We start from the raw sequence: 14,895 nt of genomic DNA, 5'->3' as shown, positions 1-14,895 counted from the left end.
GCAGCCGGACATGAACCAGTACCCCTATGGGATGTCGGCACCACAGGTGGCGAGCTTTACTGGCCAGCTACAGTGCTGGCCCCTTAGGGTCTCTTTCATAAGAGCATTAATATCACACGTGAAGGCCCCACTTTTATGACCTAATTACCTTCCAGAGACCTCATATCTTCATAACATGCTGTTGTGTGTTAGGATTTAAATATATATATGTGTTGGGGGTGGTGGGGCATTATCAGTTCATAACATCAGTGAATGACAAATGTGTGCAAGCATAAGCGCTACAGATCAAAAGAAGTGCTCAGATGAACCCAACTTGAATTACCAAAAAAGAAATGGAGGATAAATAGTTTTGAATAAAGCTAGTAGGTTCTAGAGGAGGTTTCCTGGTGACTAGTATTAATAGCACAAGTGAATTTTAATTCAAGATTTTTAATGGGGCTAGTATTGTAGTTCCACCTAAAATAAATAATTGACTTAGGAAATAAATTATACTGAAATGATATTAAATGCACTAGATCTTTCCTCTAGTATTATAGGATTTTGATTAATCAAAATACTGACTATAGATAGTGGAGCCTAAAAATTCTAGGTTGTATCTTAGTTGTCTTAGTACTTAGGGATAGATAGTCTTGAAAAGAAAGTAATAATCTGTTTTTGCCTGTTTTTGATCAGACATTCATAGAAATCTGCATTTTAGTCTCTACTTCCTTATCAATAAAATTTTAAACCAGCTTCCACATGAGATCTCAGAGTTAAAGTTCAAAGAATCTGACATTAGTATTCTAAACAATCTGTAAGCAGCCGTTTAAATTCAATCACTACCCTCTGTGATTTTGTGTCATGTTTTGAAACTACTTCAATTTGCCCGGGGCTCACTTTACATGATTATGTTGGAAGAATTTCTGTGGTATCAAAAGGGCAATACACTTGGCATCAGTCTTAGTAGTGTGAGATCAAGCATGAGGCAGGTAGTTTAATTGGGCAGTAAGGTGGCTCGTTAGGGAGGCAGAGAGAATAGCATCTATTTTGGAATATGTTCTTTAGAAAGGCTGATGAGGAGTGGGAGTGTATGTGCAGAAGTCAACATGAAGGTAACAGATGAAGATAGAAAAGTAATTTAAATCTTGGTTCAGAACCTGCTATATGATTAGCTGGGGAACTGATACTTGTTTCAAATTTGATTTGAAGGGCAAATGATGTGTGATGTTGTTGTTGCATCAGGTGTGACAGAAAGATTGGGAAGAGATGCAGGAAAACTAGACATCAGAGTAGTTAATCAGGGAAGGGACTTGATTAGGTTTGTGTTTTATAAAGTTGACTGGAGGTTGGAATGGAGGGAGGAAGTTGAAGTGGAGGAAGGAGATTGTTGGCACATGAATTAATTAGGAGGTTGTTGTAGTAACAATACAAATACAATTTGACCAGTATTTATTTCCTGCTTACTACCTGTTAGGATTTGTTAGAAAAGGCAGGAGATAGGGATAGGAGTGTCCAGCATTGCAGCAAGTTAAGCTACTGCCTGCTATTCTGGCATCACATATGGGCAGTGGTTTGAGTCCTGGCTGCTCCACTTCTGATCCAGCTCCCTATTAATGCACCTGGGAAAGCAGCTGAGGTTGGCCCAAGTAGTTGGGCCCCTGTCATCATGTGGGAGACTCTGCTAGAGTTCCAGGCTTCTGGCTTCAGCCAGGCCTAGCCCTGGCTGTTGTAGCCATTTGAATAGTAAACCAATGGATGAAAGATCAATGTCTGTCTGTCTGTCTTTCTTTTTCCCTCCCCTTCCCTCTCTGTGATTCTGCTTTTCAAATAAATAACTAACTCTTTTAAAAATTAATTTTGCAGTAATTGAACTTCTCTTCTTTCAGGAGCAATTGTTCTTGAAATTTAAATTTGGTGGAATATTTTCTAATGTATTCCTTATTCTATCCTACAATCTTAAATAATATAAAATGTAATTTAACATTTTCTTAAAGTTCTGTTGTTGTCATAAAATTATATTAGGTGAGAACATAGTAATTTTTGTCATTAGGAAAATATTTCTCCATGAAAAAACTTTGTATGCTAATTATATAGAATGTCTTATCACTTAGAGAAAGCTACTGCCATTAATTTTTTGTTTCTCTATTCAGTTATGTCTATAGATGTACATATATATGGACATAAGTAGCAAAATTGATTCTAATAAAGTTAAACATATACTGAACTACAAAGAAATTTCAACAAGTCTCCAAAAAAATTGGCACCCCAGGACACATTCATTGATCACAATAATAGACATTTTGGCACAAGCAGCCCACATACTCAGGGGGACAGGTATGTTCAATGAGGAGTATTTTAATACTCCTTTTGGAGACATAAAAATTCTTGCCTCTATTTTAGCACTAAGTAAAGATCCTTACTACAGTGAAGAGTTGCATGATTTTGCCTTTTTCTGTTTTTTAAACCCTGAAGAGTAATTTTGAAATTTCACATGGGTTGTTATTTTTTACAGTTTCCCTGCAGTTTCTGCTAGGCTACCCAAAAAGCGTTATCCTCTTAGCTGTCTCATTCTTATACAAGTTTTAAAGTTTTTATTATTCAGCTTAACTTAGTTTTAAAAGTGATTAACTTGTGAATTGTTACAATATTTTTCCAGACATTTTTAGGGCCAGAGTTAAAATGTATCACATGTTAATTATTTATTTTTTTAAATCACATGCCACTGAACAAGTTAGTCATAGCTCATTAAAGAAGAAAGATTTCAGAAGTTCTGGACAGAGTTGTCTCCCTTGGAGGTATAACAGTGTTATTATTTAACTCTAAATAATATGTTGTAGATGTAGAAGAAATTGTGGTTTAATGGGAAGGATGTCAACTTTGGATTGGAGTGGGCAAAACTTTGAATTCCTCTCTGCCATTTACTAGCCACATGTTTTTAGAAACTTGTGATTTTTTTTTTTTTTTTTTTTTTTTTTTTTTGGACAGGCAGAGTGGACAGTGAGAGAGAGAGAGAGACAGAGAGAAAGGTCTTCCTTTTGCTGTTGGTTCACCCTCCAATGGCCGCCGCAGCTGGCGCACCGCGCTGATCCAAAGCCAGGAGCCAGGTACTTATCCTGGTCTCCCATGGGGTGCAGGGCCCAAGCACTTGGGCCATCCTCCACTGCACTCCCGGGCCACAGCAGAGAGCTGGCCTGGAAGAGGGGCAACCGGGACAGAATCCGGCGCCCCAACCGGGACTAGAACCCGGTGTGCCGGCGCCACAAGGTGGAGGATTAGCCTAGTGAGCTGCGGCACCGGCGGCCAATATTCTTATCCTGTTATTTTAATCTATAGATATTAATCCATTCAATGTATACTCATTAATCATGCATTTATTCATCTGTTAATTTTGTAGCTATGGATAAGCTATGAAGGAGTGAACTGTGTTTTATTTATCTCTTGATAGTATGTGTATTTCATGTAGGTTATGTAAATGAGGCAAAAATGACCTCTATATATTAGTACCTGGGTTGTTTACCTCTTCACAGCAAGCTGAGGTTCATTAGCTCGAAAGTCAGCTACCACCAAAATAAACTTTTTTACATAACCAGTTCTTTTAAACATTGCCTAAATAAGCAAATTTTTGGCTTATTAGAGGTTGCCTGCTTTGCATACTCTGTGAAACCACAGTCAACATCTCTGTGCCTTGGTGGTACCCCAAGCCACCACTGCATTGGGAGCTCTCTGGCCCAGGGAATACCCACAGTGCTGCTAAGTGACACCATTTTGACACAGAAGCCCTCTCTTGCACTTTTGGCTCCTCCTGGAATTCCACTGCCTCTTTCTCTTTCTCTTGTTTGGATGGTAGTCCTGCCTAAGGGTACCCCCTGGGCTATTTCATGCTATGGGTTTTTCCACAGGCAGTCAAAACATTACCCAAATAAAGCTTGTGTCTGCTACTCTCACATCCTGGTTACATATTTTAACTTAATCAACTCCAAAATCCTCAAATTCCCTAAAGTACAGCAAATATATATTTGGCACCTACTATATGAAGGTTCAGAGCAAAGTCTTTACATTCTACTTGGGACAAATTACTTTTCTATCTTAATCAGGGGAGAGATAAGTAAATGAATAAACAGATATAATACAAGGATACTTCAACAAGTTCATGTAAAATGGAATTGAAATATAAGTTTATTTTACAAAAAAATGGAAATCCCTGCATATAAAGAGCCTTAAAAAGTTCATGAAAAATGCATACTATGAAGAAATTATGCATGGATTTGAATTTTTTTGGCACCAAAGTAATATCTTTGAATTATAAGTACCCTCATTTGTCAGGTGACAATGAATGAGAGATGGTGATGGTGGTCAGGTTTATAGTAGTGGTGGTAGTTTTTGTGACAAAACGAAGTTAGCAGATAGGTATTTCCCATAGCCACAAAAACACACAAGGGAAATTTCACTCTCAGTTGATCTGATAATATCAACAGAAAGATTTTTACCTATTGGGGAAAATGAGTTTCTTACTGGTGTTGCTATTTCTGACTCCGGATCCAAGAATGTCCACCAATATAGTGTCCGTGGTTATTTTGGTATTTTCTTGTATTTATTGTTGTTAACTTGTAATTTTGAGACTGAAGCTGTGCTGAAGAAAGTAAGACATTCATCCTTCTAGATCCTAGATGATGAGCCAGTTTTAAGCATTAGGGATTAAGGTGCTTAGATTCTTGATATATTTTGAAATTAGAGTCTACAGAATTTACTGATGGATTGGAGTTGTTATAAAACAGCAATAACTAAGGTTGCATAAAGTATGAGGGTCAGGCAATTTAGAATAATTGAAATGCCTTTACAATTTCCATTGTATTAACATAACATTACCTGTTAATGGATTTTTAAATAATTCTCATTTTTTGCCATTGAATTTAAAGTTGCAATGAATAGCCATTAGCATTTTGGAATTGCTCTTTTTATTAGATAATTCCAAATTGCACATCACTGTCAACCTGTAAAGTCAAAGTTTTCTTTTCTTTTTTAAAGATTTATTTGAAAGAGTTACAGAGAGAAAGGGAGAGACAAAGAGATAGAGCTTCTGACTGCTGGTTCATGCCCCAAATGGCTGCCACATGTAGCCAGGCAAAACCAGGAGCCAGGAGCTTCATCCTGTTCTCCCACATACGTGGTATGGGCCCAAGCACTCCCGCCATTTTCTGCTGCCTTCTCAGTCGCATGAGCAGAGAGCTGGATCAGAAGTTGGGTACCCAGGACACTAATGAGCACTCAAATGGGATGGCGTTGCAGGTGGTGGCATGACCCACCACGCAGCAGTGCCAGCCCCGAATTTAAAGCTTTGTTGTTTTGGTGGTATGAAGTTATACCTCATATTTACCTTATTTGCTTCTCTTCTGTTAGCAGTGACATTAAGCATCTGTTTATATACATATTTTGGTCATTGTTACTTTCTCTTCTGTATGTACTCTTGCTCAATTATCTACAGAGACTTTTGTTTATTGGTCTAAGTAAAATATGAATAGAGTTCTTTATAGATTGTGCATATTAATCCTTTTTTACAAATTTTATTGAAATATAATTAATATACCATACTATTCACCCATTCAAAGTGTACAGTGTATTACATTATTATGTATTAGATTATTGACTTCTAGTATTGTGAGATATATATAAAACATAAATTTTCCATTTCAACTATTTTTAAGTGTTCAAATCAGTAGGAATAATTACATTTCACAGTCTAACCCATCACTATTATTTCCAAAATGTTTTATTATCCCAAGGGAAGCACTATAATCTTTAACCAATAAATCTCATTTTCCCTTCTTCAGCTACTGGTGGCCTCTGAACTACTGTCTATTTCTATGAATTTGCTTTCTAGATATTTAATGTAAATGAATCATAAATATTTATTCTTCTATGTCGAGATTATTTCATTTAGCTTAATGTTTTCAGTTTCATCTACATTGTTCCATTTATCAAGAACTTCATTACATTTTATGATTGAATAATATTGTATTTCATGTATATATCACATTTTGTTTATCTACTCATCTGTTGAAGGATGCTTGGGCTGTTTCCACCTTTGGCTAGTGTGATTAATACTGTAAGAAATGTTGACATCCAAATATCTGCTTCAATCCCTGATTTATATTTTTTGGGATGTATAGCTAGAAATGGAATTTCTGGGTCACATGGTATTTTTATTTGTAGCTTCTTTGAGGATTTCCCATGGTGGCTACACCATTTTACATTCTCACCAGCAATGTATGAATGTCATGGTTTCTCCATATCCTCGCCAAGACTTCTTATTTTCCATTTAAAGTTTATAGTCATTTTAGTAAGTTTGAAGTGTTATCTCATTGTGGTTTGGATTTTCTTTTCCCTAATGACAAATGATGTTCAACATCTTTTTATGTTTTTATTGATCCTTAGTATATTTTATTGGAGAAATAAATATATATTTAAATCCTTTGCCCATTTTGAAAATCATTTTGAAGAGAGGAAGAGGTTATTGGAGTTCTCTATATATCCTGTGTATTGAATCCTTAACAGATATTTGACTTGCAAAAATTATTTTTCATTCTGTAGGTTCTCTTTTTGCTACTTGATAACTTTTTTTTTATAAAAGATTTATTTTATTTATTTGAAAGGCAGAGTTACAGAGATGCAGAGGCAGAGAAGAGAGAGAAGTCTTCCATCCTTTGGTTCACTCCCCAAATGGATGCAACAGCCAAAGCTGGGCCGATCCAAAGCCAGGAGCTAAGAGCTTCTTCCAGGTTTTCCACTCTGGTGCAGAGCCCAAGGACTTGGGTAATCTTCTACTACTTTCCCAAGACATAGCAGAGAGCTGGATTAGAAGTGGAGCTTCTGGGTCTTGAACTGGTGCCCATATGGGAAGCTGGCACGGCAGGCGGCAGCTTTACCCTCTTGCCACAGCGCCAGCCCTGTCTTGATAATCTTTCTTTTTTTCTTTTTTTTTCTTTTTTTTTTTTTTTTTTTTTTTGACAGGTAGAGTGGACAGTGAGAGAGAGAGAGAGACAGAGAGAAAGGTCTTCCTTTTGCTGTTGGTTCACCCTCCAATGGCCGCCGCGCTGCGGCCAGCGCACCACGCTGATCCAAAGCCAGGAGCCAGGTGTTTCTCCTGGTCTCCCATGCGGGTGCAGGGCCCAAGCACCTGGGCCATCATCCACTGCACTCCCTGGCCACAGCAGAGAGCTGGCCTGGAAGAGGGGCAACCGGGACAGAATCCGGCGCCCCGACTGGGACTAGAACCTGGTGTGCCGGTGCCGCAAGGCGGAGGATTAGCCTAGTGAGCCGCGGCGCTGGCCCCCATCTTGATAATCTTATTTGATACATGAATATTTTTAATTTTGATAGATTCTTTTTTTCCTCCCTCCCTCCCTTTTTCTTTTCTTTTTTCTTTTCCTTCCTCCCTCCCTCCCTCTCTCCCTCCCTCTCTCCCTCCCTCCCTTCCTTCCTTCCTTCCTTCCTTCCCTCCCTCCCTCCCTCTGGAGCTCCCTCCCTCCCTCCCTCCATCCATCCCTCCCTCCTTCTTTCCTTCCTTCCTTCCTCTCTCTTTCTTTCTTTTCCCCTTTCCTTTCCTTTCCTTTCTTTTCCTTTCCTTTCCTTTCCTTTCCTTTCCTTTCCTTTCCTTTCCTTTCCTTTCCTTTCCTTTCCTTTCCTTTCCTTTCCTTTCCTTTCCTTTCCTTTCCTTTCCTTTCCTTTCCTTTCCTTTTCTTCTTTCCTTCTCTTTTCCTTCTCCTTCTCCTTCTCTTCTCTTTCACAGATAGTGAGAGAGACAGAGAGAAAGGTCTTCCTTCTGTTGGTTCACCACCCACCCCAAATGGTTGCCATGGCCAGAGCTACGCCAATCCGAAGCCAGGAGCCAGGTGCTTCCTCCTGGTCTCCCATGCAGGTGCAGGGGCCCAAGCACTTGGGCCATCCTCCACTGCCTTCCTGGGCCACAGCAAATAGCTGGACTGGAAGAGGAGCAGCCGGGACTAGAACCTGGCGCCCATATGGGATGCTGGCACCACAGGCGGAGGATTAACCAAGTGAGCCACAGCACCGGCCTGTATTTCTTTTTTTGCTTGTACTGAAGGTTTGTTTTTTTTTTTTTTTTTTTTTAAGGTTTTTATTTATTTATTTGAAAGTCAGAGTTGCACAGAGAGGGAAGGAGATGCAGAGGCAGAGAGAGAGAGAGAGAGTCTTCCATCCGCCAGTTCACTCTCCAATTGGCTGGAGCTGCGCTGATCCAAAGCTAGGAGCTAGGAGTTTCCTTCGGGTCTCCCACGTGGGTGCCTGGGCCCAAGGACTTGGGCTATTCCACTGCTTTCCCAGGCCATAGCGGAGAGCTGGATTAGAAGCGGAACAGCTTGGAGTTGAACTGTCGCCCATAAGGGATGCTGGCACTGCAGGCAGGAGCTTTCCCTGCTCTGCCTCAATGCCAGCCTCGTCTTGATAATCTTATTTGATACAAGAATATTTTTAATTTTGACAGATACAATTTATCCTTTATTTCTTTTTTTGCTTGTTCTGAAGGTGTTTTTATCTAAGAGTTCATTGTCAAACCAATGTCATGAAAATTTACTCCTATGTTTCTCCTAGTAATTGTATGGCTTTACATCCTACATTTATGTCATTTATCCATTTTGAATTAATTTTAGTATATAATGTGAGATAGAAATCCAATCTCATTCTTTTTTATGTGGAAATGCAGTCGTCCCAGCACTCTTTGTTGAAAGGAATATTTGTACCCTATTGAATAGATTTGGTACCTTTGTCAAAAATCAAGAGGCCATAGATGTATAGGTTTATATTTAGACTATTATATTCCACTAATTTATATGTCTAATTTTATGCCAATACCACACTGTTTTGATTACTATATATTTGTACAAAGTTTAGAAATTTGGAAATACTACACCTCCAGTTTGAATCTACTTTTGTAATACTGTTTTGGCTATTTGGAGACCCTTGAAACTCCATGTGTATTTGGGCTTCACTTTTCTACTTCTTCAAAGAAGGCTGTTGTATTTTGGTAGAGATTGCATTGAATCTTAGATTGCTTTGGGTAGCACTGACATCTTAGTATATTAAGTTTTCCACAAGATGTTTTTCCACTTATTTAGGGATTCTTAATTCTTTCAGCATTGCTTCATAGCTTTTCAGTACACAAGTCTTTCACCTCCTGGGTTAAGTTTATTAATAAGTTTATTAGCTGCTATTGTAAATGGAATTACTTTGTTAATTTCCCTTTCACATTGTTCGTTGATGGTGTATAGAAACAAAATTGACTTTTATGTTTTATTCTTGTACCCTAGGACTTTTCTGAATTCAGTTATTATTTCTAGTAGCTTTCTTACAAATTTTTGGGGATGTACTACACTTTTACATATAACCATGTCATTGTAAATAGTGATAGTTCTACTTCTTCCCTTACAGTTGGGATGTCTTTCTTGTTTTCTTATGTAATTGTTAAACTAGACATGTCAGCACATTGTTCATTAACAATAGTGTAAGTGGGAATTCTTGTCTTATTTTTGGTAAATTTGGAAAGTTTTTAGTTTTTCACCATTGTGTATGATGTTATATGTTTTTCACAAATGCCCTCTATCCTGTTAAGGTTTCTTAATATTACTAGTTTTCTGAGTTTATTTCTTTTTTTTAAAGATTTAGTTATTTGAAAGACAAAGTTACAGAGAAGCAGAGAGAGAGAGAGAGAGAGAGAGAGAGATAGAGATAGAGAGAAAGAGATATCTTCCATCTGCTGGTTTACTCCCCAGTGGCCACAACAAAGTGGTACTCTATTCAAAGCCAGGAGCCAGGGGCTTCTTCCAGGTTTCCCTTGTGGGAAAAAGGGCCCAAAGACTTGGGACATCTACTGTTTTCCCAGGCCATAGGAGAGAGCTGGATCAGAAGTGGAGCAGCTGAGACCCGAACCAGTGTCCACATGGAATGCCAGCACTGCAGATAGTGGCTTTACCCGCTATGCCCCAACTCTGGCCCCTGAGGTTTTGTCATTAATGAGTGTTGCATTTTATGGACATTTTCTATATTGAGATCATTCTGTAGTTTTCATTTCTTTGTTCTATTAATGGAATTTATTTTATTTATTGATTTCTTTAAGTCAAAAATCATTTTTTAAAAATGTATATGAGAAGCACAGTTACAGAGAGAAAGAAAGAGAGGAGAGACACAGAGAGAAGTCTTTCATCTGCTGGTTCACTACCCCAGATGCAATGGCCAAGACTGGACCAGACTGAAGTCAGGAGCCAAGTGCCTCTTCCTATCTAGTCTTTTACATGGTTGTAGGATCCCAAGCAGTTGGACCATCTTCCACTGCTTTCCCAGGTGCATTAGCAGGGAGCTGGATTGAAAGTGGAGCAGCCTGGACCTGAACTGGCACTGATATGTGACACTGGCTTTGCAGGCAGCAGCTTTACCCTCTACGCCACAATGCTGGCCCCTATTGATTTCTTTATGTAGAACCACACTTACATTCTAGGATTAAACTCCATTTGACCATGATATATAATCATTTTAATATGTACTTTAAATCACATTCTCATATTATTTTTAGGATTTTTACAACTATATTTGTGAGAGATATTAGTCTACAATTTTATTTTCTTGGGATATTGTTAAATGTGCATTGGTACCTGAGTAAAACCAGCCTAACTGAATGAATTGGGGGTTTTCCCTCCTCTTCCTTTTTTTTTTTTTTTTTTTTTTGGCAGGACTTAAAAATTGTTGGTGGTGATTCTTGAAGTGTTTGATATAAGTCACCAGTAAAGCCATCTTTTCCTGCATTTTCTTTGGGGAAGAGAGCATTTTTATTATTAAATCAGTCTCTTTACTTGAAAAATGAGGAAAAGAAGAGCAAGCTAAATCCAAAGCTAGCAGAAGGAAAAACTTAATAAAGAAAACAGAGAGAGAAAAAGAGAGAGATTCAAGATGGCTGAATAAGGAGGCCTTGCCCTTGCCACTACCACAAAGAACTAGAACAGCAAGGGAAGGACTGAATTTGTAAGATATTGACCGAGGCAAAACTTCAATAAAGAAGTGACAGGAACTTTAAACAGCACAGGGGCTCTGAAAGCGAGCGGACAGAGATGAACAAAGCGCATTGCAGTCTCCACCCTGGCTCCCTGACTTGAGGGACTCCATCTTGCTGGGAAAAGGTAAGCTGAAAGCTTCACAACCCCTGTCACTGCTGCAGACCTGCGATTCTAACTAGAAGGGAATTCCACTGTCCTCACTGGCTTGATTATTTTTCTTTTTTAGGAATTTAATGATAAATTCTCAGGGTTACAGCAAATTCATGATAATTACTACAACATAATTCTCACTTTAATTTGATTAATACAAAGAGAACAGATTCAATGCTGTTTATAGATACCACTCTAAGAATATAATGATACTTTCCTTTTTTCTTTCCCTCCCTCCCTCTCTCTTTCTGCCTTCCTTCTTTCCTTTCTTTTTAATTTTGAGATAACTTTTTAAATTTATATTACATTCAAAGGTGTAATATTTCACAAAATAAGGAGTTCAACAAGTAAAAAGTGAAAAGATCCTAGCTAAGCAGGAATACAGGAAAGGGCTATAAACAATAATCAAATGAAAAGATGTCCATTTCATTCTTACACAGTAAATTTTAAAAATAATCATGGAACATTAAAGCTACAGTAGCATATCATTCCTAACCATTGGCTTGACAAAGATATAAAACAAAATTTGCCAGCTTTGACAAAACTGTATTTGCAGCAAAACTGATATATACAAGGATTTCTTTCTTTTTGTTTTTGTTTTTAAAATTTATTTTCTTCTTTTATAATTTTAGCTCTCACATGTAAAGGGGATTATGTAATATTTTTCTTTCTGTGTCTTAGTTCACTCAACATGATGTCTTTTGGTTGCGTCCATTTTGATGCAAATGGTAGAATTTCTATTTTTATAGTTGAATAGTCCATTTATGTGTGTGTATGTGTATACCAGATTTTCTTTATACATTCATGTGATGATGGAATCCTTAGTTGATTCCATATTTGGCTATTTGGAAGAGTGCTGCTATAAACATTGTGCTGGTAGTGGTGCTATTTCTTTGATAAAAATGTTCCTATGTTTTGGATGTATAGCCAGTAGGCTCACTGGCTTTAAGTCTTTTCTAGAAAGCTGATTGGGGTGCAAGTGACTGCTCTGCTCCATAAAAGGAATCTATAATACCTCCCTCCACCCCCAAAGCCCCAGCCCCAGATCTGAACTGCTATGGTATAGTTGCTGCTAAGCTCCATTCTTATTTAGGGGATAGCAGGTAGCCCTGTTGCTAACAGAAGCACCTATAGCTCGAAACAAGGCACCTCACATGTCAGAGAACATGTCCCTCTACATCTTGCATCTGTGAGATTGCTGGCCACAGGCCCCAGTATCACTCTTGTGTGCCCCATAGGAACTGGGGGAAGTCACTTTTGTGTCCTGTAGCTCTGGAACCATGGCTGTTGGTGCTACTTGCACTCCCCAGGGGCACCTGAAAGGCCCTACCTGCATTCCTCTGCTTCTTGCTGGTGACTGCCAGTCCATAATCTGCAACCTAACTGGTACTCGACCTGTGAGACCTGGATAAGGATCCCACTGCATCTTGCAGTTCTGGGACTGTGACTGTTGGTTTTATAAGTTTTATAAGTCCCAGGGATACCTATGCTCCTGTGTGGGGCCTGCAGAAGTCCCTGTCTGCATTTCCTGATGCAGGCCTGTACTGCTAGTGCATGATCCCCAATATAACGAGATCACTGTGGGGGACCTGGGTAAGGTGCCTTCTGAGTCCTCCAGATTTGTGACTGATGGAGCTATATTCCATAGAGTCACCTGAGTTCACTCTGAGGGATCTAAATAAGGACCTCACTGCATCCTGTAGTACTAGGGATACCTGTGCTCACCAGGCTTGCACTGGCTAGTGCACAGTCCATAGCATAACCTATGAGCTAGCTGTAAGGTGTAGGTCAGGTCTACTCCCAAGTTCTACAGCTCCGGGACTGGAACTATTGGAGGTATATTTCACAGAGTCACCTGCATTCTCTCCATGGTACCTCAGAAGGACCCTATCTGCATTCTTCTGCTCCAGACCAATGTGTGCCAGCACACAATCCCCACATAACCAGGGAGTGAGATACAAGACCTGGGTAAGATCTCCACTTCCTCCCGCCCCTCTTGGAATGTGACTGTTTGGTCTATGAATCCTGAGAAAGCCTGAATGTCGTACTTGCTCTGTGGGACTGTGGGACGACTCTATCTCCATGCCAATGATGCAAGTCAATGGTTGCCTGAACACAATACCAAGGAGAACATACACTTTTCCTATGGAATATGGATAATATGCAATTCTTAATACTTAAAGCATTTCCCCTCAGATCTCAAACAAGAGAGGGATGCCCACTTTCACCACTCTTTCTCAATATAGTACTGGATGCAGTACAAGCAAGAGCAATTGAAAGAAGAAAGATTATAAAGGGCATTGAAGTTAGAAAGGAGGAAATAAAAAAATTCATGTTTGTAGATGGCCTGATGTTGTACATGAAGAAACCTAAGCACTCCACCAAAAAGCTGTTAGAACTGATAAACCTATTCAGTGAAGTCACAGTTACAATATCACATACAAAAAGCAAATAACACTAGCTTTTTATTAAATCAATACTGAACTCACCATAAGAGAAATCAAGAAAGATATCCCATTCACAGTAGCCACAAAAATTAAATATTTAGGAATAAATTTAACCAAAGAAGTGAAAAATCTCTATAATGAAAAGCATAAAACATGAATGAAAGAAATAGCATCAAGGACACAAAAAACTGGAAAGATATTCCTTTTTCATGGCTTGGAAGAATTATTATCATTTTTTGAATATTTATTTATTTATTTATTTGACAGAGAGAGAGACAGAGAGAAAGGTTTTCCTTCCGTTAGTTCACCCCCCCAAATGGCTGCCACAGCCAGCACTGCACTGATCCGAAGCCAGGAGCCAGGTACTTCCTCCTGGTCTCCCATGCAGGTGCAGGGCCCAAGCACTTGGGCCATCCTCCACTGCCTTCCCGGGCCAGAGCAGAGAGCTGGACTGGAAGAGGAGCAGCCGGGACTAGAACCCGGTGCCCATATGGTATGCCAGTGCCGTGGGCGGAGGATTAACCAAGTGAGCCATGGTGCGGGGCCCAAGAATTACTATCATTAAAATGTATATACCACCTAAAATCTATTAATATGATTCGTATAAAAAATATCAATGACATTCTTTACAGAGTTAGATAATAAAAACTTGAAACTCACATGGAATCAAAAAAGGCCCAGAATAGTTAAAGCAATTCTGACGGAGAAAAAAAAAAAAAATGAAGCTGGAGGCCTCACATTATCTGATTTCAAAGCATCCTACAAAGCTATAGTAATTGAAATAGCAGGTACTGGCATAAAAATCAGAACATAGATCAATAGAACAGAATAGAAAGCCCAGAAATTAACCCACATACATACAGCTAACTGATTTTTGACAAAAGTGACAGAACATATATTGCAGAAAAGATAATGTCTTCAATAAATAAATGGTGCTGGCAAAATTGAATGTATGTATGTAAAAGAGTGAAACTAGATCCACGCTGCTCACCATATACAAAAATCAACTCAAGATGGATTTAAATTTAAGACCTGAGATAATGAAATTGCTAGAAGATAATGTAGGGGAAACAGTTTAAGCCATTGTCATAGCTGACGATTTCTTGGATAAGACCCCCAAAGCACAAGATAAAAGCAAAACTAGACCTTGTTTCAATCTCTGTGTTATTCTGCCTTTCAAATAAATAAATCTTTTTTTTAAATGAAGTTCTCTCTTGGGGTGCACTGTCTGGCCACTCCAGGTCCCTTGCCCCCTCATG

General features: G+C 38.9%; 1 long non-coding RNA gene across 2 annotated transcripts in view; it reads left to right on the top strand.

Moving 5' to 3' along the window:
• Window positions 1-14,895, top strand: part of LOC149126259 (uncharacterized) — a 136,667-nt gene that overhangs the window by 2,796 nt on the left and 118,976 nt on the right. The window lies entirely within an intron of this gene.

This window comes from Oryctolagus cuniculus, chromosome 6 (assembly GCF_051225735.1).
Source record: "Oryctolagus cuniculus isolate XC-2025 breed Fujian yellow rabbit chromosome 6, ASM5122573v1, whole genome shotgun sequence".
NCBI lineage: Eukaryota > Metazoa > Chordata > Mammalia > Lagomorpha > Leporidae > Oryctolagus > Oryctolagus cuniculus.
The sequence above is the reverse complement of the archived record's forward strand: the minus strand, read 5'-3'. Positions and strand labels throughout refer to the sequence as shown.